The 16,235-nt window shown below is 38.6% G+C and overlaps 1 long non-coding RNA gene across 3 annotated transcripts in view; it reads right to left on the bottom strand.

Annotated features, from left to right (window-relative positions):
* Positions 1-1,003: 1,003 nt before the first annotated feature.
* Positions 1,004-16,235, bottom strand: part of LOC148184871 (uncharacterized) — a 35,042-nt gene continuing 19,810 nt past the window's right edge. For all 3 annotated transcript variants that reach the window (XR_015771879.1, XR_015771877.1, XR_015771878.1), the window contains one exon: positions 1,004-4,348. This is a non-coding gene — a long non-coding RNA (uncharacterized LOC148184871). The remainder of the gene's footprint in view (positions 4,349-16,235) is intronic.

The following is a 16,235-nucleotide window of genomic DNA, read 5'->3' as shown; positions in this document are numbered from 1 at the left end:
CAGTTCTCGTTCACCTTTACTTCTTTTTCATGAATTTCAGAAGATTCTAAGTCTTTTGCATTACTTTAAATCCATTTTTCCCCCATCTACCATATTACCATGAACTTTCATCTTGCTGAAACAAATGAAGATCCTTGTGGAAAATGCCCTGAATTTCACAGAGGGAATGCTGTCAAATGGAAAGCCACGTTCTTTTCAAAATCAAAAGTCAGTTTGGACAGGAAGTCAAGGTTGTGACATCAAAGTTTTGTCAGACACAACACTAGACAGAGGTGTTTTGACCAGACAGGCATCTGATTAGTCTCCTTCCTATAAACTTAATTTAACCTTGTCCTAAAGTATGGATGCAAATCAAAATAAATAGCCATCCCTTTGGAAAGAAATACTGAAGCAGTAAAATTTTCAAGAGCCTCTTTGAAGCTCTGGATTTTGATTGCTTGATCTTTTATATGACTTAATGCTGACAACTTGTAAAACAAAAGGAATTCTTAATACGATGTTATTTCTTCTATTTCAGTATAACACATCACATAACTGTTCTTGGGTTTCCAAATATAAGCAAGTGACTACTTATGGGATTAAACAGATGTAAGGGATATGTATATTCACGTCCATTTACAGCCTCTATTTCCAGTGACCCACAACAGTGTTTGTTAATAACAAACATTTTTCATTCGATCCTATAAAATTTCTGCAAGTATATATTACTATACTAAACACAACACTTAAATTTTGATGTTTTATTTTGTTTTACAATTAAAATTATTATGTTTATTTTCACTTCTAGTTCCTTAAGAACCTAAACAAAATACTTTTGGCATCCCTCCTGCACACCCACTCTTGCTGATTTGTGGATCACTTAAAAATATTACAGTTTTTTTAAATCATCCATCCTTTTCTGTCCTCTAATACCTACAACACCCAGATGTGTAGAAGTCATATTAGGGTTTTTTTAATATGACCTTGCAATAACATCAATTTCAAACCATACTAACACAAGAGGAACTAGAGAAGTAATTTTATTTCTGTGTATGTGACTAGTAACACACAGTTTTATGGATAGAAAAGAGCCACAGAAATCATCCAGGAATATGAAAAATTGAGAACCCTAAGACCCCATTATTTAGGGAGAAAACTATAAATAATGAGAACCCTAAAAAGCTCAGTCTGTTTAGCTTTTTCTTAAATCAAACAAACAACAACAAAAAAAATACTGAAAAGTAACTTGATTACAGGTTAAAAGCACCTTCCTGGGGAGAAAATAGCAAGTCCTAAAGAGCTCTTTAATCCATCAGAGAAGGCATAACAAGAATCAATGACTGGAAGCTGAAGGCAAACAAATGCAAATGAAATAAGGTAGAAAATTTTTAGCAGCAGGCATGATTACTACTTGCATTATCTTAGTACCTGGAAGCCAAATCATGAATCAGGACTCTGATCTGTTAGGTGCTGGTAAAAAACCACAGCCCCAAACCAAAAGAAGACACCCAAAGCACAGAAAAAACTGTGATCCCTGCCAGAAGATTACAAAAAACAAGTAAGATGAAGTAACATAATAAATCAGTGATAATATTATCTGATATGATAGGCAGCAATTTCAGGCCATGGTTTCCTGATACAAAGTGTTATTACGGCTTAAGGTGATTCTTCGTATCAAGACTGTTTTGTCCCATTCCCACCATTTCTCCACAGCTATGAAATGTTGAAGACTGATCCTTATTTAAAAAAAAAAAATAAATCAGTACTAAAATCAGGGTTTTAATTTTTATTTTGCAACAAAATGCCAGTGAATACTTTTGCAAATATTTTCATTTTTATAAATTTCAGTGAATGGGTTGACCAAATTTTACCTAACAGTATTCCTACCTGTTCTTTTTACAGGAACTTGCTGCATTACTTGTGAGACAAGACTGCATATCCCAGAGAAAAATATGCAAAAGCAAAGTAGGAGATTGTTTTGTTTTCCTCATAGCAAATCACTAGGCTTGGTGACCAGATCTCAAGTACCACGCATAGATAAAGCAGACATTAACAGAAACGGAAACTCAGACCATGGTCTGGCAAGGTTTCCCTGAAAAAAACTTAATATGCTACCAAATTCTAACAAAAAATAACAAGATGAGCTTGTGTTCCCAACACAATTGCCCTGGCACTGGAGACTACACACCATCCTTGGTAGCTTACAAACACAGCAGGTCACTACAATTTGACTGGGAAGAAGATTAAAGGGGTAAGCCAAGAGCAGCATTTTCTATTATTAAAGTTTTTGCCATCTATTTGTGAGATCAAGGATCAGAAGAAAAGCCCCTGAAATTCATTGTGGAGAGAATTGGGAGCATCTCCTCTTATTTTTCAATAGGAAAACATAGGAGAAAAGCCCACTTTTGATTTCTGTTTCCTCATTTAAATTATTAGCAGACTACAGCAACACCCCCAACATCTATTGCGCTGGGAAGCTCTGGAGGAGCTAACTTTTGGGGGTGGGAATGCTGAAGAGAAAACAAAAGCTAAAGAGCTGGGGTCAACACTCTACAAATAGTCCCTGAGCCTTGGAAGGAAACTGGATACACCCATGGTGTTAAGCACCCATCCTTTTTGCTTCCCTTCCTCCCTGGAGGTGGCCAGCCTCCTTCCATCAGCTGATGTTGTGTTTCACTGGGCTGGATAGTCACATTCACAAGCTAGACGGAATCAGTTACAATCAGTTCTGAAAGCTTTCATTTTTCTCTTGTTCTTTGTTAAAAACAATTTGAGCTATAGCTATAATAAGTGACATTAAAAGAACACTGCTTCATTGCAAAGTTTAAACACTTAACAGCCTTACTCTTTGGCCTCGTGCACTGTGCTGCGTTTTTCCACAGGACTGCTCCGTGTGTGCAGGACACAGCTCAGGAAGTGAATCAGGGCTGTGCATCAAATTAGATTATTTATTGGTTGGTATACGTGTTGTCTTTAGGAGTTATGCTGAGAACAAGACAACTACAGGAAGAGAGCGATGGGCATGTGGTTAAGGCAGTTGAATGCCACATAGAACACTCACTTCTGCCTCTGCTACACCAGCAGCCCCCGTGAGCAAGGAGCAAGTCAGACCTCACACCTTGGCAGATGGCCAACCAACCTCTTCTTCCTCATTTTCTGAGAGTCCAAACAGAAACACCTTGGGCCTTTCACGTAGAAATGCAAAGCAGATGATGATAATGGAAGGTTTGGGTCTTAAGGGAAAAATGGAGCCAGTGGCACAAGGTTAAAAGGCAGGAGAATCCATTTAATATCATTGACTTTACTACTGACTAAACAAGTGGCTCAGTTTTCTCCTTGGTCTAACAGGACAATGGTGCTCTTCTGTTCTGGGAATATGCAAAAATTCATCAAATACTGTGAAGCTCCTTACTATCATTATAATAAGCCTACAAAAATAAAAAAAAATTGATTCTCTATATACAAAGAAAGTTTTGGATCTTTTAATCTCTTAAATATTGTATACTGCTATATACTTGCTTTGAAAGTATTACAATATAAATACTAACATAGAATACATCTATTTTTCCTCTCACACTCTATTTGTGATTTTTCAAAAGTCCTTTATACAGCTTCTATCAGGGCTATAACTTTAGTATTCAGCAAAGCTGCAACATGGAATAGGACAGGGAACAGCAAGGTATTCAGTGGCTCATATAAATAAAAATAATCTTCACTCTCAGTTGTGTGTTCTGTAACCACAGCCACAGGAATAGAAAAGTAACAGTAGAGCTAGTAAAAGGTAATGTCTTTTCCTACTTATTTTATTACATCAGAGTATCATCATACTGAAAGCTTTCAGTAATACTAGGCTGCCAAGTTTGCAAAATAAATTATACTTTGTGTCCAGCAAAAAATAAATCTACCTACATCCTTAAAAATAACCTGAACAGTTTCAACAGTTACCGTGACTTAAAAATCTGAGTTAAGAGAAATACCACAATGATTGAAAACCCAGGTGATGATCTCCTCCATTTTAGGTAGAAAACCACTACATGTAAAAAACTAACACAATAATCAGAGCAATCATGAGGTTTAGGCACACAACAGAACAGAAATATTTTAACAATGTCTGAAAACGTCCCAAGCACACAGTGTCTGAACACTACTAAAGTGGATGTGCATAAGACTCAAAGATAAGACCATTTTAAAGGATAACTTTCATAATTTAAGAAGCAAATAGACAGGAGAACAAAACAGAAATTTTGGTTCAGGCCTACAATCAGATCTTCAGAGTGAGAACTTGCAGTCACCAGAGTCCCATGAACTTTGTCAGGCCCCCAGGCTATCAAGATCCATTTGAACAAATCCAGTTGCAGGAGACTAGGACCTAAATATGTAAAAAGAAAAAGAATGAAATCAGGTAACACAGCACACTCCTCTAATTAAAGAGACACCAAACTAATCACAGAAAAAAAATCTGAGTGGCTAGACCATGACAAGATCTCTATTTTTACCCTAAAATGCTGCAGCTACAGCAAAGGCAACAGTGATCTCTTACACCAAGAGATTTATAGAGCATTAATTGATCACAGTGCATTCCCCTTCAGGCAAACACAAGTACCTGCAGTGTGTTTGCTCACCTCCTGTGTGCTGCTGCTTTTTTGTTGTTATATGTAATTTGTTTTATTATTTTTAATAAAAGAGAGTGGTCTAAAATCAATAAAGGCAACGTATTTATCTTCATCAGCTCTTCATGTAGATTTTCAGCCTCTTAGTAACACAATGGCCAAAACTAAAATAAGACAATCTTCCCATATTTTAAAACACTATAAAACTGACAGAAAGTAAATAACATTTCTACGAGAAGTGTCATTGTTAAGCCTATCTGAAGGTTGTGAGAAGTTCCAGTAGTGTGTCTCCCTAAGGTTTCAGTGAAACTCCATGGCAGCACACACCTAGTATCATACAACTGCTAATGAGAAAAGAGACTGTAGCAAAAAAAATGCCTAGCTCATAATGAGGTTTTCCCATTGAAATACAGACACAACAGGAAATTTAACACAACAGGAGTGTGTGACAGCAGCAGTGAAGACACTACAGATATCAGATTTATGGTGGCACAAGCACATGGCTACACAGTGGAGAGCTGTGTCATCCAAACTTCCACAGCAGCACTTCTCATCCACCCCAGGAAGGGGCCCATGCTTCCTCCCTACCTAGGGCTATCTCTCTCAGCTTGGGAGGCCATAGTGGCCAATTCACCATGCCTGTAAATGTCTGCACCACTGCACCTTGTACCTTCAGTACCATGACCTCTTTGAGACAGCCAGACCAAGGATAGAATGAATTGTCCAGGAGCATGACACCATTCTTCCTATTACTAGAGCAGAGTTATACTTTCAGAGATCAGCATGTGGCCAGACAAATCAATATAAATACAACTTCTACCCAAAAAAATGTTCAAGACAATCAACAGTCTCTGATTACTTTTGTATCTCCTACAGGATGGCTTGAGATGCAGCAAGATCCTTTACATAAAAAAATTAGCAAGTTTAAAAATTAACTCAAGATATACAAGGACATGAACATCTTAAATTCACTGAGACATTCATTTGCCTATAGCACTCATGGAGAGATAAGGACTCAAACTGCTATTATTTCTACATAGGAAAAAATAATAATATATACAGTTTTCCAGGCACATGGACATGAAGAAGCCTTTTTTGCCAAGATGACAGACTTAGACCACTTATATATAAGGAAACACAGATATGCAAGGCATATGAGATCTCAAAAATCTGTGAGCGAAAGAAATGTGTTTGTCTTTTTAGAACTGGTGTTAGCTCATGACAGATACCAAAATCTTTACTCCCATTTTAATACTGAATTCCCAGTTCAATCCCACATGTATATCTGAAACTGTCACATGGTAAAGAATCTACAACACTGGGCTTCAGCTATAGTGCCAGATTTTGGTTATTTTATCTCCAGAGAGTTACAGCCTCAAACCTGGGGTCACTCTGCAGGCACACAGAGACTTGGGGGAAAGATGCAGCCAGCAGGGCCCAGCCTTGCTCAGGCAGAGGTTCCGGTCCCAGAGCCCACTGTGCCTGTGGGGTATGTTTGCTCAATGAATTTATGATTTCACAAATTTTTAGTAAGCAGAGAGTAATTTACTGCCCCTTACCTGGCTATCACTGCTCTTTCTTTGAACAACCTGAAACTATTGATGGGCTATTAATATCAAATTCCTTGTCAGAGTTACATTTCCGAAGAAAGGCAGGTCTTAATTTCTTTTTCTGAAGCTTTATCTTTTTAATCTGGACATCTAACTACTTGACACCTAAGACAACCTTTTTTTTGCTCTTGCAAACATACATTAACAGTTTAGATTTCCACACCTGGTAGAAATTTATTGAAAAACAACAACAACAAAGCAACTGTTTGGATGTTTTCTTCAGGTTATGCCTCCTTGATACTAAAGCTGCCTCATCTCTGGTCTAAGTCAGAAAAGCCTAGAAAAAATTCTAATTCACACCTGTTTGCTAGCAAGTCCATACAACTACACACCACTGGAAGGTCAGCCAAGAGCAGATGTATTTCCTCTGTCCTTTCTCAACCTGTGAGCTCTGGTACATGCTGAACGGGGAAGGAAAAGATAACTGTGGCTGGTATGGGACCTGGCCATAAAATTCTCAAGCAAACTGAAAGCTTCCTCCTCCTGGGGGGAATTCTTATAGCATCAGGCAGAATCAGAATAAGGAACAGAATAAATTAATTACTACTGAAATACTACGGAGTATTGTTATGAGAAGACTTGACTCCATAATTTAATTGTAAGGAAATTACTGTATCTGTGTTCTCCATTACTATAAACCAAATGAAAAGATCAGTGCCTTCCCAGCAAATACAAAATCCATCTTTTCATGCTAGGCACCCTACTGTGACATTACAAATCTATCTCAACAATTAATGTCCAGTCCTTTGTGGCAGGTGGGGAAATATTCTAAGAAGTATTATGTGGGAAGCAGCTGTAGGAGTGCAGAATGTCAAATAATAAATATTATTAAATATTAAAACAATATTAATTAAATAATATTAATTAAATAAATATTAAAATAATAAATATTTGAGGACAGATCTTTACAGTTTTTCCTATGAATGACTTAACTGTTGGTGACACACACAAAGCCACACAGCTACACCATCATCCTGCCTATTGCTCAGACATGTAACTCTAGCATCACCTTACATCCCAAAGATACTCCAAATCCCAAGATTCATATTCATAATTTGCAGATACTTTCAATGCAACATTTCCAAGACGGTATTTTTCTTAATCCTCCCAATCAGCTAAAGTATTCAATCAGGTTAATCATCATCATCATGATGTTTTGATTCAGCAAGATTTTGCTCTCTGTTTTTTGATTCAGCAACATTTTTTCTCTCTGCTTTTGACAAACACAGCCTAATATCACACACATTCACTCAGAGAACTGCTGCAAAGACCCTTTCCTAGTCAATCGCTCGGAGAACACATCACTATCTCCACAGCTCTCCTTGGCTACTTCTGCAGCATTTACCACTTGTCTTCACTTCTAAGGTCCATCCTTGTTTATCACCACCACACCTATTGCTCCTTAATCTTTGTCAGGAAGACAGCTGTGGTTTGCTCATGTTTGAAACCGGGCCAATCTTCATAAAACACAAAGCTGAAAAGACCATTAGATCATACTGTCTAATTTGGTTATTATGTTGTGTTTGGCTAAGACACTTAAAAACCCCTCAGTTTTTCACTGATAAAAAAATAAAATTCAGGGATGCTTCTTGTATCTCTTCCCTTCCTATCTCCCACTTGCCATTCAGTGTCAAGAGTCCAGTTTCCAGCTCCTCTCACACCCACATGGTGTATTTTCAAACAAACCTCTTGTGCCTTTTTCTGTCTTACACCTTACACTTTATGGAAACTCCCTTAAATATCTGAAAACATACTGCATTACTGTTGTTCAAAGCTTCCTCTGAAATTCAGCTTACTAACATGCCCCTACAGCCCCGATGAGCAAAACGTGTGATAAGTAGTTATATACACATCACCTGTTTTCAAATGTCTACAGTAAGCAAGAGTGGGATGTAGGAGGCAGATCCTATCCTACAGTAAACAGAGAGAGGCTCCTTGAGAGAGATGTGCTTGAAGGAACTCCTGAAACACTGCAAAATGTCCTGTGAAGGAGACTCTACATATGCTGTGGAAATGGCCTAAGGAAATCAGTCTTTTGATTTAGTTACATGAGTTGGATCCCTGAAGCATTAATGATCCCCCTGACTATTAGCATTTCCCTTTTCCTCTGTGTATATTTTCTACTTTCAACTGTATTATATTTACACTGGTAAGATTTAAAATTGCAGATATTCTTTCCAGCACACGTCTGCATAATGCAAAGCATCATAGGAACTAGTTATTTTACAGTTATAGAAAAACAGCCTCACAATGCTATACAGTATTTTATTAAACAGATCCTGGTCATGCAATTATCATAGCATTACACACATATGCCTGGTGGGTGATGCAGAGCTCTGTGCACTGACTTCAGCTCTGGTATTTACTAAATTCCTCAATCCTATAATAAAGACCTGGAATGTGTTCATGGCTGGCACCAGCTTTTTTCTCCCCACTGTGAATCATGGGCAAATCCTCAAGAGAAATCAACATAGCTAAAAGAGCAGAAAAGGGAGAACAGGAATATTAGGAAGAGTCAGGATATCAAGAAGAATTTATTCACATAAAGTGTGATTAGACATTGGAATGGGCTGCATAAACAATAATCAAAAGACATACCAGGCACCATGTAAAAAAGAAAATAGACCAGACCAACTGCTACTGATGATGATCTAGTTCCTGCTCCAGATAACAGAAAATAAGTTCTTTCAAAGCCCAGAGTAAGAGAAAAACGCCTCCTGAAGCAAACAAAAAATTGAGGACACGGTCAGTCATAAATCAAAATCTGATCAAAATCTAACCAGGGAAAACATTGAATTAAATTATTTGATTTCACTATAATAAATGTCATTAATTGCAAAGAGTTAACCACAAAATGCTGAAAAGGATGTATTTGGTCCTGTATTATAGTACAGTCATTAATAATTCAGAAACTGGGGCAAGTATCATGGCATAAAATCTGCAGTTATTTCAGTTACTCAGAATCAAGGAAAATTAATAATCTAACCAAAATTACTAAGTGGACCCCAGAAACAATAAATCAACTTTAAATGATGATAGATAGATAACAGACACATATTAAAATAAACCCATTAAAAAAACCCAACAGTCTGTGTTTTATGAGGTTTCAAATTAAAGACAAAACTATAAGGAACTTAGTGCAATAAAACTCAATGTGTTAGGCAAAGGGAGGGTAACAGTTACCTACTAAATCTCCAGATAAATTGATGTTAGTCACTTACATTTAGTCTCCCACAGATTTAATTTACTCACAGTCTTACATTCACTTGCTCACAAGCACCAACTTATGTTTAAAGGTCCAGCCAAGATAACTTCCATGAAAAACAAAAGACAAGGGCCATCAGCTATGAAGTCCTCACCCCATTTCAGGAGTTCTTTTAATTATCAATATAAATTAGACAAGTCAAAGAATCATAAAATGGTTTGAGTTAGAGGGCACCTTAAAGATCGTCTAGTTCCAACCCCCCCTACTATGGGTAAGAACACTTTTCACAGGTGCTCAAAGACCCCGTCCAGCCTGGCCTTGAACACCTCCAGGGATGGGGCATCCACAGCTTCTCTGGGAAATTTGTTCCAGTACCTCACCACACCCACAGTAAAGAATTACTTCCTAACATCTAATCTGACTATCTCCTTTCAGTTTGAAGCCATTAACCCTTGTCCTATCACTACATACCAGTGTCAGGTGCCAGGGGGTTGTAGGATTGCATCTGTTTAATGGAAGTCAAACATTAGATCAGTTATCCCCTAATGGGAAAACACACCAGCTGCTTTGGCCTCAGGAAAGAACCAAAGCCCATTTCAGCAGTTTAGTGAAAAATCTGTTCAACACACCACTACAATCAAAATGAAAATAATGAAACAGGTAGCTTAAACAATGCAAGACAATTAGAAGAAAACTGGTGTAAGAGGATTATAAAAATCAGTGCTGTGACCTTACCAGAAAAAAAACAAACCTATATGAGGTATAGGTCACTCTTTCTCCAAAAGGATACTAACGATATGGACGGGGTTCAAATTGAGACTATTATGCACGGACATGTAAAGCAATTGCACTAGAGAGGTCAGATCAGACATTTGTATGCTTGCTATCTTACAACACAAGAAGAAATACAAAGAAACACTGAAAGTGTGGAAAATTCAAAACTGAGCAGAAGAAATGTTTTTTCACATAATATATAATCCATTTGTATTGATTATCATGGAAATTCAGTTATTAATCTAAATACAATGTCCCTATCAATGACAGTATGAATTAAACCAGTTACTACATAGAGAAATCAGGAAGCAACTTGTAGTTTACATCAACTGAAGCATTAGGAGGTATTTACTAGTCAAAGGGGAAACTGTATTATAGTTTAAGCAAATATGACAATCCCTATGTAAAAATATAAATTACAAAAAAGGAATAGCAACTTGATTTCATGATTGAAATTTTATTCACCATCTCCCAGTAACTTTTCATACAGTTTGCATTAAATACTATTAACAGCTCATTAACAACAGTAGTTGTCTTTAGAAGGTTCTGAAACAACTGAAGTTTGGACACATTAAGCTTTTATGTGAGCAGTAAAGGCAAATACATGAAAAATTAAAACCAGCATGACTATGAACTTGTTTATTCCATCTCTGCAGGTTCTATTTAAAATATATATTTCCCTCATTTCTAATCACAGCCAGTTTATTGGAAGCTTATCTGTTTTTCAAAGACAAAGGTATTGAACAGTTTCCTTCAGCACTTTTTAAAAGGATTACTTTAACAAGGATTCTCATCACAAAATCTTGCTAACAAACACCTAAAAACTGACTACTTACCATTCACCCACAGACAAGGGAGCTAGAATTAGCTTAAGCACTGAATCCTTAGCACACCACAACTATACAGCTTGGTTATCTTGATTAGATCATCCTAGCTTAGTTTGAAATGCACATTGTCACTGCACATACTAAGACCCACACTGCCCTGTTGTACTAGCAATTACAAGAACATATATGACATTATAACCTATATAAAATATATATAACATTATAATTTTTTATCAAAGAGCACAGTCTTAATTTTATTAGCACAGACATGGAAAAAATGAAAGTGAGAATAAGGACGTGGCTTCATATATTTTGGTTGACTTTTTTCCATCATGTCTGGGAAGGTAAAGAGAATATTATATTGTCTGGAGGTGGGGGAGCAGGGAGGCTGCCAGCACTGTCAGTGCAAGGTTGGGCTTAGTCAAGGGCTGGGTCAGGTAAACAGGGCAGAAGTAAAAGGCTGAAGCATCACACAGTACAACAGACAGTAAAAGTGAAGACTCGTACATCAGTTATATAGAGAGCACAAAGAACCAGAAAGGTTGCCCAGGAACTCTTCCTTGGATAGAGATGATATAGCTTGTACCACAACACAAGAAACAGATTTAAAGAGCTACATGAACTGCTCTGGTTCTGGTAGAGAAAGGAATTTCAGTCCATGGGCAGCCATGGGTCTGACAAGACCTTACTGTCAGCAATGAGAGGAAAGCTATCTGGAATAAAAGCAGTGCAACAGGTTGCAGAAAGGCAGTATAAAAATTCTGAACCCAAAAGGCAACATCATCTGTGTTCTGAAAGCAGCAGACCATTCACCACCGGGACACTAAGAACATAAAAATTATTCTCCTTGGGTAACTTACTCCGATTTGCTGTTCTCATGGGTTGTGTATGTGAGTGCAAGCACTGTCACTTGGCAGATTTACCTTTCAGTCATACAGTTTCTGATCATTTTAATGACACATTCCATTAAAAAATACTGTCACTTCCTAAAATAAAAGGGACATTTTGCTTTTCTAAAGCTATTATATGCTTGATAGTATGTTTTCCATGTACATAACTTGAAATATACCTCATTGGACATTTACCTGCAAAGTTGCCCCATGGTTTTTTCCTTTTAAGTAGAAGATGGGGAGGAGCAGCAAATTAAACTCATGGGAGAAAAGGGGTTAACTTACTTCATTTACATGTAAAGGAATTTCTTGTTAAGGACACTTCTTTGCTCATTCCAACAGTACCAAAGCTATTTATTTGGTAGTAAGAGTTTCTGGACTGAAACAGACATTTCTGAACTTGTTGTTGATGATTAATGCACAGTTTAAGAGAGCCATTACCTTGTGACAGGCACTACAGAAGCCAAGTGTCAGGTAATATATCAACTTCTGCTCCAATCTAATTCTAATTTAATGGTTAGGACTCTTATTTTTACGGTCTTGTTTCAAATATTATACTACAAAGAGTTCAGCAGGATACATAGTAGCTGCTGTAAAAGTCTTGTAGCGCGAATATCACGTAGGCATTAAATTCGACGTATTTTAACTTTAGCCAAAGCGCGTTTTTGAACGCGAACACGTTCCGCAATGCCCTGCACAACCATTGAACGAAGAGCCGAGTTTCTGCTATCAATGAACAAAAGCGAGCTGACATGAAGCCAGCGAGCATCGGGCGCGCCGCCCGCCCCGGGCAGCGGCTGGGCCGGCGGGCAAAGGTCCCTCCAGCCCCGGCCCGGCCCCGGCCGGCTGCGGGCGGCTGCCGCTCCCCGGGCAGGCAGCGGGGACAGAGGGAGGCACAGACCGCCGGGTCCTAATGCCGCCGAGCCCGGGCTGGAGCCTCTCGCCTCCCGCCCCGGCGGGCTGAAGGCATGGAGGGGATGCCCGGACCATCCCAATGGAGAAATTTCTGGCGGGGAACACCCTGAGGCCACTTGGACGTGCTCGTGTGCAACACGGTCCTGGCAGAGCTGAGCGCTGCCACGGGTGAAACCACCTTACCCCGCCTCCCTCGAGAGAAAAGCACCGAAGGATACCACGGGAAAAGGAAGAGGTACCAGCAGCTCCTGATATCGATGCTCCTTCTATACTTGTAAGAAACCCTGATTTGTTCGTCAAAACTCAGCCCCTGAGCTTTACTTGAGAGCTGCTCATCTTCATCACACAGTACACGAACAGAAAAAACACCCTGGAACAGGTGGGAAAGTGAGAGAGCAGGACTAAAACCGTACATGCTGCAGCAGACACGAGCACGATTCCAGGATCTCTCCTGGCAAACAAAGGAAGGCTCTTGACAAGCCAAAGACTAGGAAGAGACTGTAAGAGTCCAGCGAGGCAGCTTTTACACTTGAAGATTAAACAGTAGAATTGTTGTAACTTTATATGTTTTAATACCATTTTAGCAAGACATCCTTAAGTGACCTGAGATGACTTGGTCTGAGGGTGCTAGAACTGCAAACAGGATTGAAACAGTTGCTTTTATTGCCTTCCAGTGTTTCCTGTGGAATTGTGATCAATTTTGTTAACAGTGGCACACAGTTTTCATTAATTTGCCTAGTCTTGCTGCCAAAGCTGACAAGGGACAGGAGAGACAAGCTCCCCATCAGTGAAAGTAGAGTTAGGTGAGCAGTGACAGCCTCCTCACGAAAACAGGCAGGGACACAGACAGAAAAAGCTGCACCCAATTTACAGCCATGAGTAATGCTGACTGAAAAATGTATATTAAAGAGTGGTCTTCCCATAAATGTATCTGTTCGCTTTGGCATAAACTCCTCTACTACATACTATGCATGACAGAACAGGACCATTATTTAAAAGCCAAAATACCTGACTTGCGATATGTTTTATCTATCCTGTCACAGCAATCGGTCTTACTCCTATCAAAACCACAAAACTAAACCACAGAACAAAAATTCTGGAGCCATGCACATACTTTCACTGTGTGAATCAGTGCAGGCTTAGAGTTAACACCACTATATGGCACATGAAAAAAGCCCAAATGTCCTAAAGACTCAATATCAAAAAAAGTTTTGTTTCATATTCTTTTCAAAGCCTTTCCTCTCACTGCTGTGAGTGCTCATCTCCCTACTACAGATACTAAAGGACCTGCTCCTCACAGCATTCTTACGTGAAGCTTCTGTAATGTAAGTGAAAATTTGTGTGATTTCATCAATAGGTAAATCTGTTTCCTCTTTCACATTCTTATTAAACAACGAAAAATCAAATGGGTAAGAAAACCAAAATTCAAGGAGACCTAAGGTAATCGGGTCCAACTGGTTCAATATAACACTAATTAGTGCTTTCACAATGTGGAGAGCATTAGGTTTGTGCTATCAACTTCCAAAATAAAACAATTTCAGAATCTGCCGAAATGCTTTAAAAAATGCACAGGTGACAGTGCAAATGAGATACTTCCGTAGCCTCTCATCAAATAGTCCAGAAATTAATACAATGAAACTGTACCACCTTGTTAAAAGAAAAAAACAAACAAACTAAAAATTACTATTTCTCAGTCCCAACTTGGGCTCCCAAGACAGACGTAGCTTACAAACTCAGCAAATCAACAGTGTGAAAAAGAGTAGTCAGACATGGTAAGCCACAGCTTTTTGAAAGAACATACGTTGAGTAATTGCTAGCACACGCATCCGAAGTGCACAAAACTTCCCAAGGATTCAAACGGATATGAGCATCTTCCACATTCTTATGTGCAATGGCATTAAGTTTCACTGTGGGCTGCAATAGCAAGGTCATGCCTTGAGGATGGCAAGTTCATTTAACATATGAGTCATTCAGTGTGGCAACAACATAACAGAAATATCCACAAACCAATGAATTGTGAAAGAACTATAACATTTTCCCCCTCAGGTCTGCACCTACTAAAGTGTCACAAATAAAACTAATATCACAGAAATGATTCAGCAAAAGAGGAACTAAGCAGTAAATGACAGTCAACTCTTTTACAAGTCAATAACTTAACTGTTTTTATTTGAAACCATACCAGTCAGCACAGTCATCTTAGAAAAGATCAACAAAAAAAGACACTCTAGACATGATGTTTATAACTACTGCAACTACAGATAAGATACCTCTACAACATGGAAATTACAAACTAGGTTTTTCTTCACTGATACCTTCTGTCAGAATCTGAGGGAATTTAAAACTAAGAACTTATCACCACTCCCCCAAAAAGAAAGTTGGTTTAAAATATAAATGAGATAAAATAATTAACCAAACACTTGATGTGCAATGAGCCTGAGTGAAAGATTAGCCTTGCAAGAAAAAAAACAACCAAAAACTAAAAAAAAAAGATAAAAAAAGTTGTAAGCAGTCTAGCTTCCTCTCCATTAGCTTCTTACTACATTAGCCCACAGAATCACAGCAGCCAAAAAAAACGTAAGTACATCAAAGCAGGTATCTAAGTTTACATTCATATATCTAACATGCATATTTGTCCAAGTGCAGTTAAGGGAACCTAGTATGCCCCTAAATTGAAGTTGCTGATTTGTGTTTCGTATTTTGGCACTGGAATGAATACCTAGTACTTTGAAGGCCAGATTTTATCTCCCTCTCACCTCGAAAGTAAAAATGAAAAACTGAGTGTTACAGAAAGGGATATTAAATAGTCACTCTTAGTCACCTTCCTAGCCAATCTAATTTCAAATAAGGAGACTGCTTACATTAATCTTTTTAAGTCTAACTTATGCACTTATATCAGACCTTTGGAGTGTGGCCACAGATCTCTCAAGAGCTCACCTACCAGGCATTCTCTGTCCTTTCTCCCCCAGTATCTTAGTGAGGATGCTCTGTTTCAGTTAATGCTGCCCTAGATGCAGACCTGTTATGGTCTACATCTGTATCATGCAAAGGAGTCCAGAGCAGCTGGGTTCTGTCAGCTTGGCTGGTGCTCACCCGCACAAGAATACAGCCCTGTTTTCCTGCTCTCACTGTGTGTCCATGGGAAGTATCTGTGTTAGCACAAGGATGTGTCTGAGCTCCTTACCCTTGCCTCTCAGCAGGACTAAGGCCTCTGACAGGCCCGCTGTTACCACTCAGACATTAACCACCACCCCTCTGACCAACACAGTCTATCCGATTAACACCTAATCTGCTTGTGAATCAGCTCCTGAGCCTCCGCTGCTTTCTGCAGGGCATGACAAAGTTAAGAGGTCCCGAGTGTGACTAAACCCTAATTTCACTGGAAGTAGCACACTCTGGAACAGCTATCTCAGCTATGAAACCGGTTC

The sequence above is a fragment of the Pseudopodoces humilis genome, chromosome 2 (assembly GCF_049639895.1).
Source record: "Pseudopodoces humilis isolate 2021_Gansu_Grassland_sample_001 chromosome 2, ASM4963989v1, whole genome shotgun sequence".
In the NCBI taxonomy this organism is placed as follows: Eukaryota; Metazoa; Chordata; class Aves; order Passeriformes; family Paridae; genus Pseudopodoces; species Pseudopodoces humilis.
Note: the sequence above shows the minus strand (reverse complement) of the source record. Positions and strands in the feature narration are given on the sequence as shown.